The 19,382-nt window shown below is 41.2% G+C and overlaps 1 long non-coding RNA gene across 4 annotated transcripts in view; it reads right to left on the bottom strand.

Annotated features, from left to right (window-relative positions):
• LOC143274324 (uncharacterized) overlaps positions 1 to 19,379 on the bottom strand; it is a 66,201-nt gene extending 46,822 nt beyond the window's left edge. For 2 of the 4 annotated variants that reach the window (XR_013052926.1, XR_013052922.1), the window contains exons 1-2: positions 15,859 to 16,357; positions 13,500 to 13,708 (exon numbers count right to left, since the gene is read on the bottom strand). This is a non-coding gene — a long non-coding RNA (uncharacterized LOC143274324). Of the gene's footprint in view, positions 1 to 3,895; positions 4,186 to 13,499; positions 13,709 to 15,858; positions 16,358 to 19,251 lie in introns of those variants that run through there. The other 2 variants (XR_013052925.1, XR_013052924.1) reach the window with 2 other exon arrangements.
• Between the last annotated feature and the right edge of the window lie 3 nt (positions 19,380 to 19,382).

Here is a 19,382-nt window from a genome sequence, read left to right as displayed (position 1 = left end):
CAATTTTGATGATACCCACAGCTTATCTTCTCCTACAGAAACAAAAGCAAAACCTTGTCCCCAACGTAACACATATCCTGGTTTCCATTCTGAGGTTAGCACATCCTTAAAGTATATAGGCTGATTTAATTCTGTAGTTTTTTCTATTATTCAATGTCTCTCTGCAGCTGTTGTTCCTTTCTCATTGGCATTGAGAAAATTCAAAATTAGTAGAGCATTATGCAGTCTATTTCTGGGGGTTTTGTTACCCCTTTCTGTTTATTTAGCATATCCTTTAGAGTTCTGTTGGATCTTTCTATAACTGCTTGACCTGTAGGATTATGTGGTATGCCTGTAATATGCTTTATATTGTAATAAGCAAAAACACTGTTTCATTTTAACAAAGACATATGATGGAGCATTGTCAGTTTTGATTTGTGCAGGTATACCCATGATGGCCATAACTTCTAGAAAATTAGTGATTACAGAATCAGCTTTTTCAGAACTCAAAGCAGTTGCCCATTGAAATCCTGAATAAGTATCGATGGTATGGTGAACATATTTCAATTTTCCAAATTCTGCAAAGTGAAACACGTCCATCTGCAAGATTTCAATCCTCTAAGTACCCTTTGGGTTACATCCAGCTGTAAATGGAGTTTGATTGTAGAAGGAACAAGTAGGACATTTCTTTACTATTTCTTTGGCTTGTTGCCAGGTTATGGAAAAATCCTTTTTTAAACCTTTACTATTGACATGATGTTTTTTTATGAAATTCTGAGGCCTCCAGCACATACCCTATCAATAATTGATCTATCTCATCATTGCCTTGTGCTAGAGGGCCTGGCAGACCAGTATGGGATCAAATGTGAGTTATATATAAAGGATGACTCCTTTTCCTGATTATATCTTGTAATTGAATAAATAGTGAAGTTAATTCTGAAGCATCAGGGATAAATTCTGCAGTCTCAATATGTAATACTACTCTTTCAGGATACTGAGAGTCAGTTACTATGTTGAGAGGTTCTGAAAAATCCATTAATACCAACAGAATAGCATACAATTCTGATTTTTGAACTGAATTATAAGTACTTTGAACCACTTTACTTAAATTTTCTGATTTGTAACCTGCCTTTCCTTCTTTGTTGGCATCTGTATAAAATGTACGAACTCCAGATATGGGTTTTTGCCGTACAATTTGAGGCAAGATCCAATCAGATCTCTTCATAAGATCAATTCTATCACTTTTGGGATATTTGCTGTTAATTTCTCCAAAAAAAATTACTGCAAGCTCTTTGCCAAGGTTCACTTTCGGTCCATAATTTTTCAATGTCCTCTTTAGTTAAAGGTATGACAATTTCTGCTGGGTCTATTCCTGCTAATTGACAAAGTCTCAATTTTCCTTTCCAAATCAAGTCAGAGATTTTTTCCAAATAAGTTGTTAATTTTTTATTTGGTTTATTTGGTAAAAATATGCATACCAATATAATATCTTCCCTCTGCATTAATATTCCAGTAGGAGAATGCCTAGAAAGTAAAATAACCAAAATGCAATCCAGCTTTGGATCAATATGATCCACGTGCTCTTTATGTACTTTCTTTTCTACCGGGGCCAATTCTTTCTCAGCTTCAGGTGATAATTCTCTTGGACTATTTAAGTCCTTGTCACTTTCTAAGGTTATGAACAAGTTATTCAGTTCATCATTTTTTACCCTAACAATAGTTCATAGATGAGAAATGTCTCCAAGTAATCTTTGAAAATCATTAAAAGTTTGTAGTCTATCACTCCTAATTTGCACCTTTTGGGGTCTAATTTTTGTAGTTATTATTTTATTTCCTAAATAATTAATAAAATCTCTTTGTATCTTTTCAAGAATAATTTGTAATCCCCAGAAAAGCAAAATTTTCTTTACTTCTTCAAACATTCTTTCTAAAGTATCTGCATTTGAGTCAGGTAGTAAAATATCATCCATATAATGATAAATTATAGATTTAGGGAATTTTTTACGTATCACTTCCAATGGCTGTTGTATAAAATATTGGCACAAAGTTGGGCTATTCAACATTCCCTGTGGGAGAAACCTCCATTGAAATTTTTTAACTGGTCGAGAATGATTATAAGTAGGAACTGTGAAAGCAAATCTTTCTTTTTCTTTTTTTTCCTTTTTTTTTTTTTTTTGGTTTTTCGAGACAGGGTTTCTCTGTGTAGCTTTGCGCTTTTCCTGGGACTCACTTGGTAGCCCAGGCTGGCCTCGAACTCACAGAGATCCGCCTGACTCTGCCACCCGAGTGCTGGGATTAAAGGCGTGCGCCACCACTGCCCGGCCATTCTCTGTCTTTTTCTTGTGAGGGTATTGAAAAGAAACAGTCTTTTAAATCAATAAATATGAGAGGCCATCATTTTGCTAACAGAGTAGGCAAAGGAATTCCAGATTAGATTGTGGAGAACCCATTGGCTGAATTACTTTGTTAATTGCTCTAAGGTCTGCTACCATTCTCCATTTATCAGATTTCTTTTTAATAACAAATACAGGAGAATTCCAAAGGCTGGTTAATTCTTCAATATGCTGATCATTTAACTGTTCTACCAGCTCTTCCAAAGCGTGGAGTTTCTCTGTTGTTAAAGGCCATTGCTGAACCCATACAGGCGTGTCTGTTAACCATTTTAAAGGTAGAGCTGTTGGTGTCTTTGGGAGATCATCTGTTGTTGTGCCCTGTTCCTGTATAATATGGATGGCTGGAGACCACTCAGAACAATGCCTTCTAATATTTCTCTCAGAAACATGTGCTAATTAATGATTTGTTTCTGAGATTGGAGGGATGTCAATCTGAGTATTCCATTGTTGCAACAAGACTCAAGCCCACAGGTTCAGTTTTGTTAGCCACATATGGTTTTAATTTTCCTTTCTGCACCTATACATTCGAGCCATCTTGCACCATGTTTCACTCAAGATAGTGTCCCAATTCCTAACAGTTGAATGTTTACCTCCTGAAGATGCCAAATTGGATGCCAAAATTCTGGTGCAATTATGGTTACGTCCACACCTGTGTCTACCAGACCAGACAACAAAACACCATTTATTTTTATCATTAATTTTGGTCTTTGTTCATTAATAGAAGTTTGCCAAAAAATTGTCTTTGTTTTTTCCTAAATTTTCTATTCTCTATGTTTCATCATCCTGACCATCATGATTTATTCCAATAGGCATTTGGTTACTTAGTTGCTCTGATCAGGGGGTTTGAATTGCAGGAAAGGTTTTTGCCCTGGCCTTCAGGGCTTCAACGGGTTCTCAACCACCCTAAGGACAGAATGTAGGGACAGGAGACACAAAGGAAATACACCAAGTCAAGATTCTGATCAAGGTGCAACTTTATTTTTCTCCAGGAGGGTTTATATAGTTCCTGCAAGGTGGGGGAGCAAGAAGGTGTTATCTGCATAGGGTAGGGCAAGCTACCAGGATGTTTATGAAGGATGTTTACAGGGTGAAAGGGTCAAGGGCTCTGACTTAATGTCCTGTTGTAGGACAACCTGACTGTAAGATGATATAGTTCCCTGTCTTATCGGGAGTTTGTATTTTTCCACTAACTAGAGATTCTGTCCTTGTCCCTGACAGGTTTGAACTAGATTTGCTATGGGGGCCTGCCTGAGGCCCCTCTGGGAGTTTCCTGGAGACTGAGGTAAAGGATTTCCTTGCCTGTCCCTTTTTGATCTACATTCGTTGGTCCAGTGTTTTCCCTTACCACACCTTCTGCATACTCCAGAAGGAAGGGGTATTCTGTTGCCAGTGTTCCTTGAAGAAACATTGTTTCTAGGAATGACCTGTTTACAGTCCCTTTTCAAATGTCCTTGCTTTCCACATCCAAAACATCTAATATTCCTCAAACCTTTTGAAATTGCTTCTCCTACCCACATATCATGGTCATGAGCCACAACATTAACCGTGTCTCTAATCCAGTCTTCCAAGGGTGCAGATCTTGCCTTTAATTCTCTTGCACGCTGCATTTGCATTCTCAAAAGCAACTTCCAATTTGGGGCCCCTCGAGGTTCACAGCCTCTTGAGGATGTCTGGCTGGTGACTATGATGGAGGCACTCCTCTTTTGCTCCAGTCTGGTGCCCTAGGAAAATATTCCTTCACCAGCCTTTTGGTCTGTTCCTCACCTCCTGCAGGACTGAGCCCAGCTGGCTCTCCTCAGGCAGCCCAGCTCACCTGAGGACAGGGTAGCAGCTGTGCCAGGTAGGAACCTCGTCACAGCTTCAGATCTCGCACACTGGCTGTCCCTGTGGGGGTCAGAAATTCTAAATGGGCTACCCTGGGCTGGCCTCCTGCTTTAAAGGACCCTGTGACTTCATCCAGCCACCCACCAAGTCCATTGTTCCTGAGAGAGACTGGTTATATCCAGTCCTATGTGCTGTCCAGCTCCCCTGCACTTGGGAAGTCAAGGTCCATGGCCACAGGCTGCTGGACCCATGGCCATCTTTGGTGACTACTGTCAGCCTGCTTCCTCACTGATGGTCTAAACCTTAGAGAGGAGTGGTCCCTGCTTCATCTTATGTTACCTTACTGATTTGGGGAGACAGTGTGTTGGTCTCTGGCTTCTGCCTCCCTCTGGACACTGGTCTGTGACCAAGAGCCGTCCCCAGGAGCTCAGGCGCAGATAGCAAAAGAGCAGATTTATTGAGGCAGCAGTGGTTGGGGGGAGTGGAGACCCTAGGGCAGGGCATAAGCCTCCTGAACCCTGTAACCTACAAATCCCACCCTACCCCACAAATCCACCCATCCTCCAAGACTACAGCTGCTCCCTGAGACACAGACTCCAAGAGCCCCAAGTGGACCAAGACCCATTCGAATAAGAGCTCCGATTGGACCAAGAGCTCAAATTGGACCAAGAGTGCCAACTGGACCAAGAGTGGCTCCCTGAGACACAGACACCTTTACACTGATTGGAGAAAGAGATGGGTAGATGCTGGTGCAAGAATACATTCAACAACATAAAGAGCAGCATGGCACCACCAGAAAATAGTAGTTCTAAATCAGCAATACCTGAACATCCCAACATTGAAGAAGCCGAAGAAAATGGCCTGAAAATGACTTTAAGAAGATGATAGAGGCCTTTAAAGAGGAAATGAAAAATTCCCTAAAAGAAATCAAGGAAAAGACAAAAAATTGAAGAAATCAATATCCCTTTTTAAAAAAAGCCAAGAAAAACAAGAAAAAGGAATCAAACATGTGAAGAAAACAGTTCAAGACTTAAAAACTGAAATAGAGGCAATAAAGTAGACACAAACCAAAGGAAAACTGGAAAAGAAAAATCTGAGTAAACAAACAGGAACTGCAAATGCAAGCATAACCAACAGAACACAAGAGATGGAAGAGAGAATCTCTGGCATTGAAGATACATAGAGGAAGTAGATTCGTCAGTCAAAGAAAACATTAAAGCCAACAAAGTCATAACAAAATAATCAGGAAATCTGGGACACCATGAAAAACCAATCTAAGAATAACAGCACCCCATGGAAATTTCTCTAAAATTGACCACATACTCAGTCATGAAGTAAATCTCAATATATACAAAAAATTGGAATAACTTCTTGTATCTTATCAGATCACCATGCCTTAAAATTAAATTTCAACAACAACACAAATTGCAGAAAGCCTACAAACTCATGGAAACTGAGTAATGCTCAACTTAATCACCACTGGGTCAAGGAGGAAATAAAGAAAAAAAAATAAAGACTTCCTAGAATTCAATGAAAAAGAGTTACAACATACCAAAGCTTATAGGACACTATGAAAGCAGTACTAAGAGGAAAATTTTTAGCACTAAATGCCTACATAAAGAAGCTGGAGAAATCTCACACTAGTGACTTAACAGCACACCTGAAAGCTCTATAACAAAAGAACCAAACTCACCCAGGAGGAATAGATACCAGGAAATAATCAAATTTGGGGCTGAAGTCAATAAAATAGAAACAAAGAGAACAATACAAAGAATCAATGAAACAAAGAGTTGGTTCTTTGAGAAAATCAAAAAATAGACAAACAGTTATCCAAACTAACCAAAAATCAGAGAGAGAATATTCAAAATTAACAAAATCATGAATGAAAAGAACAGACAATGAGGAAATCCATAGAATCACCAGATCATACTGCAAAAACCTGTACTCCACAAAATTGAAAAATCTAAAAGAAATGGACAATTCCATATATTCAAATTAAGTCAAGACTAGATAAATAATTTAAATAGACCTAATAACCCATAAGGAAAAGAAGCAGCTATTAAAAGTCTCCCAACCCAAAAAAAAAAAGGCCAAGGGCCAGATGGTTTCAGCAAAGAATTCTACCAGACTTTCAAAGAAGAGCTAATTCCAATTTTCTTCAAATTGTTCCACACAAAAGAAACAGAAGGAACATTCCCAAACTCTTTTTATGAGGCTACAGTCACCCTGATAACACAAACCACACAAAGATGCAACAAAGAAAGGGAATTATACACCAATCTCCCTCATGAATGTTGATGCAAAAATACTCAATAAAATACAGACACACTGAATCCAAGAGCACATCAAAAAAATCATCCATCATGATCAAGTAGACTTCATCCCAGAGATGCAGGGATGGTTCAACATACAAAAATCTGTCAATGTAACCCATCATATATACAAACTGAAGGGGGAAAAACACATGATCATCTCATTAGATGTTGAAAAAGCCTTAGACACAACCCAATATCCCTTCATAATAAAGGTATCAGAGAGATCAGGAATACGAGGAATACATAATAAAGGCAATTTACAGCAAGCCAACAGCCAACATCAAATTAAATGGAGAGAAACACAAAGCAATTCCACTAAAATCAGATTAAGCCAAGGCTGTCCCCTCTCCCCATATCTGTTCAAGATAGTACTCGAAGTTGTACCCAGAGCAATAAGACAGCAAAAGGAGATCAAGGAAATACAGATTGGAAAGGAAGAAGTCAAACGTTTGCTATTTGCAGATAAAATAACAGTAAATATAAGGTAGCCAGAAGGCAGAGCTTGTTCAGAACTAAAGAACTGTGCTTTTCTGAGACCCTGGCAATATCTCTTTCAACTCTGCTTGAAAGTGACCCCAAAAATTCTACCAGGAAACTCCTACAACTGATAAGCATCTTCAGCAATGTGGCAGAATACAAGATTAACTCAAAAAAATCAGTAGCCCTCCTACATACAAATGATAAATGGGCTGAGAAAGAGATCAGAGATACATCACCCTTTACATTAGCCACAAATGATTAAAATTCCTTGGGGTAACTCTAACTAAACAAGTGAAGGACCTGTATGATAAGAACTTTAAGTCTCTGAAGAAAAAAATTGACAAAGATATCAGAAAATGGAAAGATCTCCCATGCTCATGGATAGGTAGGATTAACATAGTAAAAATGGCAATCTTACCAAAAGCAATCTACATATTCAATGCAATCCCCATCAAAATCCCAACACAATTCTTCACAGACCTGGAAAGAACAATACTCAACTTCATATGGAAAAACAAAAAACCCAGGATAGCTAAAAGAATCCTGTACAATAAGGCAACCTCTGGAGGTATCACCATCCCTGACTTCAAGCTCTACTATAGAGAGCTACAGTAATAAAAACATCTTAGGATTGGCATAAAAAACTGACATGTGGACCAATGGAGTCGAACTGAAGACCCTGACATTAAGCCACACACCTATAAGCACCTGATTTTTGACAAAGGAGCCAAAACTGTACAATGAGAAAAAGAAAGCTTCTTCAAAAAAAAATGGTGCTGGTATAATTGGGTATCAACATGTAGAAGATTGCAAATATATCCTTATCTGTCACCATGCACAAAACTCAAGTCTAAGTGGATCAAAGAACTCAACATAAATCCAGCTACACTGAACCTGATAGAAGAGAAAGTAGAAAGTAACCTTGAATGCATTGGCACAGGAGACCAGTTCCTAAATAGAATACCAGTAGCACAGACACTGAGAGCAACCAATAATAAATGGGACCTCCTAAAACTGAGAAGCTTCTGCAAGGCAAAAGACACAGTAAATAAGACAAAACAACAGCCTACAGAATGGGAAAAGATTTTCACCAACCCCACAGCTGATAGAGTGCTGGTCTTCAAAATATATAAAGAATTCAAGAAACTAAACATCAAAATACTGTACAATCCAATTAAAAAACGAGCTACAGAGCTAAACAGAGAAATCTCAGAAGAATCTCAAATGGCTGAACATTTAAGGAATTGCTCAACATCCTTAGTCATCAGGGAAGTGCAAATCAAAATGACTCTGAGATACCATCTTATGCCTGTCAGAATGGTTAAGATCAAAAACAGTGAAGAAAGCTTATGTTGGAGAAGATGTGGTGCAAGGGAAACACTCCTCCACTGTTGGTGGGAGTGCAAACTTATATAGCAACTTTTGAAACCAGCATGGTGGTTTCTTAGAAAATTGGGAATCAATCTTCCTCAAGATCCAGCTATAGCACTCTTGGGAATATACACAAGGAATGCTCAATCATACCACAAAGACACATGCTCAACTATGTTCATAGCAGCATTATTCACAATAACCAGAACCTGGAAAAAACCTAGATGCCCCGCAAAATGGATAAAGAAAATGTGGTACATATACACAATGGAGTACTACTCAGCAGAGAAAAACAATGACATCATGAAATTTGCAGACAAATGGATGGAACTAGAAAATATCATCCTGAGTGAAGTAACCCAGACTCAGAAGGACAAACATGGTATGTACTCTCTCATAAGTGGGTACTAGATGTAAAGCAAAGAATGACCAGGCAACAACCCACAGCTCCAGAGAAGCTAGGTAACAAGGAGGACCCTAAGAGAAATGCATTGATCACCCTGGGAAGGGTAAATAGATGAGATCTCCATGAGTAAACTGGGAATGAGGGGGGCAGTGGAGGGTAGTGGATGGGGAATAAGAACATAAGGGAATGGGGTGGTTGATCTGGAACAGGGATGGAGTGGGAGAGCAATGAAAGAGATACCATAATAGAGAGAGAGACATCATATGGATAGAGAGAAACCAGGTACAAGGGACGTTTCCAGGAATCCACAAAGATGACCCCAGCTTAGACTGCTAGCAATAGTGGAGAGGGTGCCTGAACTAGCCTACCCCAGTAATCAGATTGGTGAATACCTTAACTCTCATTATAAAGCCTTCATCCAGTAACTGATGGAAGCAGATGCAAAGATCCACAGCAAAGCACCATGCTGAATTCTAGGATTCCAGTGGAAGAGAGATAAGAGGGAGTTTATGAGCAAGTTTATGAAGATCATGCTGGGGAAACCTACAGAGACAACCAAACCAAACTAGTGGGAACTCATGAATGTGGACCAATAGCTGTGAAGCCTCTGTGGGACTGGACTAGGCTTGTGCATAAGCCAGACAGTTGTGTAGCTCGATCTATTTAAGGGGCCCCCTGGCAGTAGGATCAGGATCCATCCCTGGTGCATGAGCTGGCTTTTTGGAGCCCACTACCTATGGTATAGCCTTGATACAGGGGGAGCCACTACCTGGTACAGTCTTGATGCGGGGGTGGGGTGGGGGGTGGACCTGCCACTTCTAAATGTACCAGGCTCTGCTGACTCCCCATAGGAGGCCATACCTTGTTGGAGGAGGGAATGGGAAGTGGGTTGGGGGCCAGAAGGCTGGAGGGGTGGGAGGAGAGATATTGGCATATAAAATGAATAAAAATTTGTATATTAAAATTCCTTAATAAAAAAATAGATTTTGAAAATTCATATTAAAACAAAGAGCTAGTTGGACGAGCCTAAGCTAAAGGCCAAGCTTTCATAATTAATAAGAAATCTCCCTGTCATTGTTTAGGGGCTAGCTATCCAAAGATAGTCCCACAGGGAAGCTTGCTACAGGAGGCTGTGCCAGGGAAGCTGCACCTGCCACATAGCATCAAGAGGGAAAAGTTGATTATAGCCTGCCAGCAGGAGATCCTTCAGGTTCACTGGCAGGCAGCCAAGACCATTGTCAACCAAGTTCTGCCCTTAGCACATATCCAATACTGCTGGACTCCATCTATACCAAGCCTCTGGAAAGCCAAGGTGATGAAAACAAATTGGTGAGAGAACACTTCAATGTTGCTACTTTACTTCCTGGTGGAAAATAAGCATATCACATGAAGATGTGCATGCAGATGCTGCAGCCATTCCAAACGTGGAGTGGCAGACCAGAAGCTGGACCCTGCATGCCACAAGGTCCTGTGTGTGAATAGTACACCATTATTCTTCAAGCAATGGTTGGTATCAGTGACAACTTTTTGCTATAGTCAAAATGACAGCCATAGGAAGGCGACAGGACACAAACAAGAGCCACAAGAGTTGGTAAGCTAATAAATCCCAAAAGAGGAAAAAAGAAAAAGCACTTGCCAACGAGGAGGAGGGAGCCTAAAGACTACACATAGCCAGAGCCCTGCCAGCCCTGGGACACAGAGTCCAAAGCAGAGGACACTGAAGCTCAGGGTTCTAAAGGCTCTCATTCCAGGTCACATGGCCCCACTGCTTTAGGTTTATGGCAGGTGTGCCGAGTGGCAGAGACAGAAAGCACTGCTCATCATGTAAGTCAAAAAGCAAGGAAAGTCAGGAAGGGCCAGGGTCTTACACTCCTCCTTATAACCTAATTTCTCCCACATCCCCACATCCTAATGGTTCCATTGCTTCCCCTTAGAGCCCTCCCCACAAGGACCAAGCCTTTAAGACATGGGCCTTAGAGGGACATTCAAGATCCAGACCATTGCACCTGAGTAATAGGCCTTCCCCATCTACTTCCTGACCAGCGGTCAAAACATCCCACATCTGCCTTCAGGCCAGAAGTGTTCATCATGAAGGTGACAGTTATGGAACCCTCTCTCAGACCACACACGTGCACACACACACACACACACACACACACACACACACACACACACACACACACACACGGTTGGTCAGCACTCAGACTAAACCCCTGATGCTGCCTTTGCTGTTGAACTATTTCTGCTATTTCTGACTTGCTAGACTTGACACCTCAAGTGTCCCCTTTCAACTTAAAGTTTCCTCTCAATGATGACAAAATACATGGATTGGGAAAGAAAGGTTACACTGGGTGGAAAGAGGGGGTGGCTCCCATCTGGATCAGAAGGGGCAGAGTCTCCTGCAAGCTCTGCACTGTCATTTTCTTGTCACTGGAACCCAAGGAGCATAAATGGTAACATGTGACATTGGGGAGCAGCTTTTAAACGTTTATCTTCAGGGTTCAACTACCAGGGATGATTTCACACTTCCTTATCTGTTAACTAGTGGGTAAAAGAAAATCTCCTGGGCACCCTTTGAGTGTATGCCTGTCCTAGATCTCACACAGTGATCCATCACACAGCTTTATCCCTTCTAATTAATGTCTAGTCTAGAACTCATGTACTGAAAATTAACATCATTGATTACCATCCAGGAATATGGTCAACAGACATAATTTTTTATCAATGTTACTGATCAATTGCCTAATTTATGTGCAGATTTCATATCCCTTGGCGAATGCTTTCTGCTGGAGATTCAGCATTAACTGGGATCACTTTGGAAGAACAGTGAGAAATTCCTGTGTGCTCTGTGGCTCCAGAAGAGAGGGCATCTCCAGAGAAAGGGGGAACACTTTAACAAGTACAGTGCTTGGGGCAGACAGAACTCAGCTTAGAACACACAGAACTTAGCATGCCTGCTTCATCCAGGCAAAGCAAAGAGGTCAGTTCAGGGAAGTGACAAACAGAGGTGAGCTCCTCACAACTGTGTCCCCTCAAGTACTGTCTTCCTGCAACCCTTTACGGGGATCCTTGGTGGGTGGAGTCAAGGGTATAATGAAAGGAAACAAGCTACTTGTCCATAGTTACATCCACCATAAATAAGATTCCAGAGGCTCTGTCCTAGTCAGATGGAATCTATTGTCGTTAGGAAGGAAAGTGGAACCAGTGTATGTAGTCTGATGCTCAACCCAGCCCACCTCCAATTTTGACCTCTACCTGCTCCCTTGCCCCCTCCACATCATGACTCTTTCAGAGACACAGGCTACAGATGTACCTTGGGAGATTTTAAGCAGGGTTTACTTAGTACCCTGTCCAGGGGCATTTGCATTCCAGAATATGACCCTGAAGAAAGCTGGTATATACTGCTTTTTATAGTTTAAGCTATATGTTGCCCATTAAAGAACAAAAGAGACATTAGAAGCTAAAGATATTTCTGCCTTTCACAAAGCATGGGCCTTTTAAACTGTTGCAAACAGCTGTGCTGAAGGTCTCTCTTCTTCACAGAACTAGGCTAACCTCGCTCCAGGTCTGCTGTAGCCCGAAGGGGAGGTAGGTCTCTTCCTTCCAGCTAGGTGTTAGGACACAAGCAACACAGCCAAACTTCAGTTTTTGCTTGCACTCCTTTCTCTCTCTCACTTCCCAGTATTAGGAACCACCATGGAGGCATGCACAGGGGAAAATGAGGCCTGCAGCCAGCATCTACTTCTCTGAGACTGAACATGTCAGAAAGGAGAGTACAAGATGAACTGAGTGCATGCCCTTGCAGCCTATAGTGAGAGTCCTTGAAACTCCTCCAGTGTCTCAGGAAAAACTCCCAAATCCAAAGAGCCTCAAATTCATATGAGCCCCTCATATAAGCCAAACCAAGTTGTACTCGATGGAATAGGCTCACAGCAACTTAATCTGAAAACCTTGTATGGTGGTTCACACCTTTAATCCCAACACTCAGGAGGCAGAGGCAGGTGGATCTCTTGAGTTCAAGACCAGCCTGGTCTACACATAGTGAGTTCCAGGACAGCCAGGGCTACATAGTGAGACACTGCCTTGGAAAAGAAAATCAAGGAAACTCTATTGTACACACCATGGAGTCAAGATAGCCTAAAAAGTGACTTTCACAGGTTGAGAGACTAGGAAATTGCATTTGAAAAACTGATGTTGGGCTATACATGGTATATGTCATAGCTCTACTGTTGATATTAAATTTAAACCTAATTTTAAAATATGGTGCCATCTGTTGACTAGGGGAATGCATGTGATTAGGCCTGTGATGTCTATTGCCAATGTGTCAATTTATTCAATGCAGGAAATGATTTGCCCAGCAGAAATTCCCAATGCTGAGATGGGGTAGAGCTCAACAAGTAGATCTGTTGCCTAGAAAGTGGGAAACCTGGGTTCCATCCACAACATTTTGGAGCATCACAAAACAAAGTGAGGGAAGTAAAGTCTAATGGCATTCTCTTTATTCTCCAGTGACCTCTGGTGATATTATTAAACTAGAAGAACAGAGCCAGCAAAATGAGGCAATGGGTAAGGGAGCTGGTTGCCAAGCCTGACAACCTAAGTTCAGTATCCTAACATTACATGATAGAAGGAAAGAAACAACTATTATAAGTTGTCTTCTGAGCTACACATACATGGCATGGTGAACACACAAACACACATAAACCCAAACACAATAAATAACCAACCAACCTGAAGAATGCTGGTGCCATTGGGTCCATGTTCTCCTATATCAACACCTGTAGTTCTGCTTGCCAGTCCTCTGTACTGACACCAGAGTTTGGACCAAGTGCAAAACAGGGTCAGGAAGTTCATAATCTGTGTCTTGCATTTTTGAGAGCATGGATAAAGCTGGTATCTAATGTCAAGCAGTGCTGTCCTGCAGAGTAGTCCAAGCCAGCCTATGAAGCAAGCACAGGAGAACCCACAATTCAAGAAATGCAATGACCCAGAACCCAAAGTGTCCTGGAAAACCTTCAGATTTCAGATCAATTTACAGCTTTAAGTTTCAGATTAGCATTGTTCAATCAGCAGATCCATGCCAACATTCCCATAGTCCAGAAAACTCCAAAGTATGAGACACTGCTGGTCCCAAATATGGTGGATAAGATGAGAAATACTCACCTTCTGCTGTTCTCATAGTATTTCACACAGGGCTTTCTAGTGTGAATGCCCAAAAAGGGCTGTCTCTCTCACATCCATATAACCATTCAAAAGAACCAGAACTGGACCTGGTAGTGATTTCCTATAGTCCTGTCACTGGGCAGGCAGAGGCACAAGTATGCATGTGTGTATACATGTTTCATACCACAAATGAAATAAAAGAATAATGAAAAAGTATCCAGCTGTCATGATTAACAAGGGCCTCTGGTTCTAGTTGCATGCTTGGAGGTAATTTCTTTCTAATCACTAATTTTTTAAGTGGTGACTGGAAACTCCAGTAGAAATGTTTCTCCTTAATCCAAAAGTGAAGGGGGCTACAGAAAGTAATTCCCACTGTCACCAGAAGTCATTAGATAAATAGATCTCATTCACTAATGGAACACATGGTTTGAATCTGCAGTGTCTCCCAGAGGCTCATGTTTTGACCATTTGTTCCCCAGCTGGTGACACTATCTGGGAAGGCGATGGAACCTTCAGGAAGCCCTGCTTCCTGGCAGAAGTAGATTATTAGGAGTGGCCTTTAAGATTACAGCCCAGACATAGTTCTGGTCATTCTGCTTATCCTGGTCAGCCATGACATGAGTAACACTGCCACACACTTCTGCTGCCATGGACTGAGCCACTGCACCATGCCCACCTTGCTGTGATAGACTGCAGATCATTGACCCTGCACCAAATATACCTTTCCACCCTTGTTTCTGTATGCATAGTGTCAATGGCAGCAAGAAGTAAACTATGGTGCTGGCACGATGGTTCTGTGGGTGTGCCGTCTAGTTTTGTGTCAACTTGACACAAGTTAAAGTCACCTGAGAGCAGACTAAATGGAGGTTTCGACTGAGAAAATGCCTCCAGAAGTCAGGCTGTAGGCAAACCTGCAAGGTACTTTCTTAATTAGGGATTGATGTGGGAGGGCCCAGCCCATTTTGGCTGGTGCCGCCTGGTGTCCCAGGTTCTGTAAGAAAATAGGTTGAACAAGCACTGAGGGGTAGGTCAGTAAGCATCACTCCTCCATGACCTGTGCATCAGCTCCTGCCTCCAGATTCCTTCCCAGTTTGGGTTCCTGCCTTGACTTCCCTCAGTGGACTGTAACTGGGGATATATAAGAGAAATAGACCCTTTCCTCCCCAAGTTGCTTTTGGTCATAGTGTTTCATCACAGCAGTTGAAACCCTAACTAAGACAGTGGGTAAATGTGCTGGCTGCCAAGCCTGATGACAGGACTTCAATTTCACGGACACACAGAGTGCAGGGTGAGAACTGATTCCTTCAGCTCTGCTTAGACCATCACACATGCTGTGGCACACACATGCCAACACATGCAGACACACATAATAACTGTAATAGAAAAAGGGAGGCTGGAGAGATGGCACAGTGGTTAAGAGCACTGGCTGTTCTTCCAGAGTTTCAATTCCCTATACCCACATGGCCACTCATGATTGTCTATAACTCCAGTTCCAGGTACCCGACACACTCATATAGATATACAAGTAGGGAAAACCAATGCACAGAGATGAAAAAAACAATAATAAAATAAGAAGGAGGAAAAGAAAGTAATCCAATTTATGGCCTGATTTTCAAATATTCATGTGTTTAATAGCTGAAGTTATTCTTGAGTTTCTGTATGAAAATGTGCTTCTTCTGTCTTTGATATGACAGCCTGAAGGTCTTAAGACAGCAAGCCAACATAATCTGCACAAATGTAGCAAGATGTTAGCTATAGAAGCATACTGGCACTGACTAGAGTAGGTGTGTGTGTGAGTGTGGTACACACGTGCCACAGCATGTGTGGGGAGGTCAGAGGTCAACTCTCTGGAGTCAGTCCATGTCTGTCCTGGTGCAATTTGGTGATGGAATTCAGGTGGTCAGATTTAGATGGCAAATACCTTTACCTGCTGGCCATCTCACCAATCCTACTTCAAGTTTTCCATAGTAAGTTGTTGGAGGTGGGTGGAGTCACCATCATTTCATTGAACCTCAAATTCTCACAGAATTTTCATAGATTCGCTCATGGGAAAATGCATGAATATCCATGATTCAAAGTTTACCATTCATTGCTACAAAGAGAAAAAAATTGAGATGTCACTTTCATAAAATGAATTTTTAAATAAGCAAAGGTGTTTCCTCATCCATTTATAAAACCTTTCAATGTATTTGTATAATTGTTCTGTACAGATTTGGTTTTATTTACTAATATTTCTATAACCATCCTAAAAATTGTGATTATCTAACCTGTAACCTGACCTATTATATACCTAAATATAAGAACATCTCACCTGAAAACATTTTTAAAAAAAAAAGATTCTAGGGACCGGGGAGATGGCACAGGGGTAAAGAACAATTGCTGCTTTTCCAGAGGTCCCAGAACCCACATTGGGCGGCTCCAAACCACGTGTAACTCGAGATCCAGTGGAGTTTTCTTCTGGCCTCTGTGGCTACTAGCACATGTGTAGCGCACATGTACCCAAACACATATATACACACACACAAACACATAAACACTTTTAAAGTCTTTTTTCAAAACATAGATGCTGGGTACTCATTTGCTAGGTAACTCTAAGAGATGCCTAGGAATCAAAATTTTTGAAACCTTTAATTTGTTTGCTTTCTCAAATAGGGTCTCACTGTATCCTAAGAGGACCTTAAACTCTCTATCCTCCTGGCCCAGCTTTCTGAGGGCTGGAGTTATAGGCTGCACTCTATCACCCATGTGATAAATTTAATTTACCAAATAAATCAGCACATACTTCATTTGCTCAGTCCATAGCTGTCAAATATAATTCTGAGTACTTTGCTGTCATAAATAATAATGACAAAAACTCTACTAGGTATCTCTCTTCATACACTGTTTTCTGAAGAGCATAAAGTGGGGACACTCCCTTCTTAAAATGCAAATATTTTAGTAAGCAGGCAACTGTGGTCACTGTTGCTCTGGGGAACCCACAACCCTACTGTAATCTGAGAATCACAGGGAACACTGGCAGATATTCAAAGCTATGCTTGCTATATAAAAACGATTCATTAAGAGATTCCTAATAACTGGGCTAGAAAGCGGGCTCAGCAGCTAAGAGCACCTACTATTCTTGCTGAGGATCAGGGTTCAATACACATTGAACACATGAGGGCTTACAACCATCTCTGTAAATCCAGTTCCAGAGAATCTGGCACCCTCTTCTGGCATCTGCAGGCACTGGCCACACACAATGCACATACCACATACGTACGTACATGCAGTCAAAACACTGTAACATAGAGTCGGGCATCGTAGCACATGCCTTTAATGTCAGTACTCAGGAGGTAGGCAGGATGATCTCTGTGTGTTTGAGACCAGCCTCGTCTACAGGGGAAGTTCCAGGACAACTAGGGCTGTTGCACAGAGAAACCCTGTCTTGAAAAAAACAAAAAGAAAAACCACTCATAAAATAAAAATAATTCTTTTCAAAAAGAGAGACTCCTTTGCCTCTGTCACTATAACCACAGAAGCCATGCTACTTTTGAGTCTACAACCCACAAAATGACTCCTATATTTTCAGTTGTCTAACACCACCCCCACCACCTGCTACTCTGGTAATTAAACTGAGGGCCTCAATGTACAAAGCAAGTGTTCTACCACTGAGCTACACCCCTAGTTCACTATTGTCTTATGCTTATCTAAGTTCATAATTGTGAAGGAGGAATAGCTCAGTGATACAAAGCATAAGTTAGGTCCTGGGTTGATCCTAACCATCAAAAATAAATAAATAAATTCATTAATTAAATAACTTTTTAAAGTAAAGAAAACCAAAAGCTCATACATAATAATCTAATGTATGTCATAGCTACTATAGTAGCAGCATATACTTGAAAAAAATCACTAAAATTTTAAATGTCTCACCAAAAAACAATTATATGAGGTTATTTAGACTGATTTAGCCATTTCACAATATATAAACTTCAAAGTGTTATTTTAAATGTCATAAATACATACAATTTTTGTCAAGTAATCTTTTACCATGTTTTAATCCCAGCACTCATAAGACACAGGCAGATGGATCTCTGTGAGTTTGTGGCCAATTTGATCTACATAGCCAGTTCCAGAACAGCCAAGACTACAAAGGGAGGCCTATCTCAAAGAAGAAATCAAGTGTTCATTACTGAGTTCACATTTATGAGTCCCCAAGGGCACTTTCTCACACAGTCTTACACATGCTAAACTAGTGTCAGGCCTTTGCAAATGCAACACATTTGGTGTCCATCCTGTTGTCAGGCTAGCCTCAAAGTCTAAAGCATATGTGTGTTACCATGGCCTGTACTGCTACAGATCAAAATGGCACACAATTATCACCCAAAAACATATAAAGCCTATGTTTCTTAAACAAGAATTCAGTGCTCTTTGCCCAAGTTTCTCTAAGAATTCTTTTCCGTCTTTAAAAGGAGGTCGCACAGTACTCTCAATATTAAAAATCAACGACTAAAGAGACCACAGGGACCATAATTCTGCTTTCTCTCACCCAACATCCAAGTTAGATCCAGCACTCATCAGAAATTAAGGGCGGTGTCTGGACAGAACCTAGGCAGGCCGAGAACGCTGGGCTGGGCCTTTGTGTCCCAGATCTGCAGCCACAAGAATCACTTTTTGTCTTTTATCATATTGACAGAAACTAATGCTCCAAGTCTCAAGAATGCTTTCTGGGTTGGATGCAGTAAGAGAGGCCTGTAAATTCCAATGTTGCAGAGGCTAAGGCAAGAATACTGATTATACTTAGGAGCTCAGCCTCGGCTGCATAGAAAGTGTCTGGGCTACACAGGGAGACTTTGTCTTCAGAAGGAAAAATAAATAAATTTTAAAAAGCAAGCATTCTGAGACTAAAGCCAGCTAAAGCTACTCTATTTTACTCATAGGAAAGAGACCCTTAAACGAGGTCATAAAATTACATAGTAGCTTAAATAGAAGAAAATCCCCGGCCACCATTACAAAAGATAACTAGTAATCCTGTGAGTGAATTCTAGGCCAGCCAGGGACACATGAGTCCCCTGGGAGTCGGAAAAAAAATCCAGACGATGATGGCTCATGGCTTTAATCCTATCACACAGGGGGCAGAGGCAGGCAAGTCTCTGAGTTTGAGGCCACCTGGTCTACAAGAGTGAGTTCCAGGATAACCAGGGCTCTTACAAAGAGAATCTAAAACTCAAAAAAAAAAAAAAATTCTAAGACCTCAATACAGCCATTATGTCCACTACTTCGGGCCCATTTTTCTGCCATCCATAGTCCCAATCTCCCTCGCATCCTCTCCATGACAGCTTGCCTCTCTATACTTCATTAATCCTGAACTGCAACCGGACTGTTCCCGCCAGGAGAGCCATAAACTGAAGAGGCCACAAATAACAGACTCCACCGGCCACAGAACCGGCGCTTAGCTGGCCCCTCCCTCGGCAG

Source organism: Peromyscus maniculatus, chromosome 1 (assembly GCF_049852395.1).
Source record: "Peromyscus maniculatus bairdii isolate BWxNUB_F1_BW_parent chromosome 1, HU_Pman_BW_mat_3.1, whole genome shotgun sequence".
NCBI lineage: Eukaryota > Metazoa > Chordata > Mammalia > Rodentia > Cricetidae > Peromyscus > Peromyscus maniculatus.
Note: the sequence above shows the minus strand (reverse complement) of the source record. Positions and strands in the feature narration are given on the sequence as shown.